Source organism: Schistocerca piceifrons, chromosome X (genome assembly GCF_021461385.2).
Source record: "Schistocerca piceifrons isolate TAMUIC-IGC-003096 chromosome X, iqSchPice1.1, whole genome shotgun sequence".
In the NCBI taxonomy this organism is placed as follows: Eukaryota; Metazoa; Arthropoda; class Insecta; order Orthoptera; family Acrididae; genus Schistocerca; species Schistocerca piceifrons.
Genome location: NC_060149.1, coordinates 529,061,548 through 529,062,597, shown reverse-complemented (window position 1 = coordinate 529,062,597; position 1,050 = coordinate 529,061,548).

Below are 1,050 nucleotides of genomic sequence, written 5' to 3'. Positions count from 1 at the left end.
GCATGTAGATTAGTGAGCGTGCTGTCCGTGTGTAGAATGGAGAAGACTCGCGATGGGTTTGACCCAGGGCAGGCTGTGATGGCTCGGAGGCTCGGCACAAGCATTTCGGAAACTGCACGACTTTTCGGGTGTTCGGGGAGTGCTGTGGTGAGTGTCTTCAACACTTGGCGAAACTAAGGTGAAACAACGTCGTGGGGTTTGGTAGCCACTTGTCTTTATAGATGGCGGATTACGTAGGCTGGGCAAACAGGTAAAACAGGAAAGCTGGCGGACTGCGGCGGAGCTAACCTCAGACCTTAACGCCGGGCAGAGTACAAGTGTATCTGAACTCGCAGTGCACCGCCTCCGCAGCCGACGACCCATTCATGTGCCAACGTTAACGCCACGGCATCGGCGACTACGACTGAAAGGGGCACGTGACCATCAGCTCTGGATGTTGGTGTAGTGGCAGAGCATTGCATGGTCTGATAAATCCCGATACCTTCTTCGTTATGCCAATGGAAGGGCGCGAATCCGCCGTCTTCCAGGGGATCAGCTCCTTGACACGTGAAATACGGAACGGAGACAATCTGGCGGCGGCTCCATTGTGCTCTGAGGGACATTCACATGGACATCCATGGGTCCAGTGGTGCTCGTGCAAGGCACCATGACGGCCAAGGAGTATCGTACACTGGTTGCACTGCTTCATGATGATCGTGTTTCCCGACGGAAGTGGCATTTTTCAACGAGATAATGCGATGTCGCAAGGCCAGAAGTGTGATGGAGTGGCTCGAGGAACACAGTGTCGAGGTCCGACTGATCTGCTGACTCCCCGACTCGCCAGATCTGAACCAGTTCGAACTCATCTGGGATGTTATTCATCGTGGCGTTGGAACTCATCGCCCCCTCCCCAGAATTTACGGGAATTAGGTAACTTGTGTGTGCAGATGTGATCCCGACACACTTCAGCGACCTACCAAAGCCTCATTGCTCCCGTGTCACGACGCGTTGCCGCTGTTATCCGTGCCAACGGAGGACATACTGGCTATTAGGTGGATGGTCACAATGTTC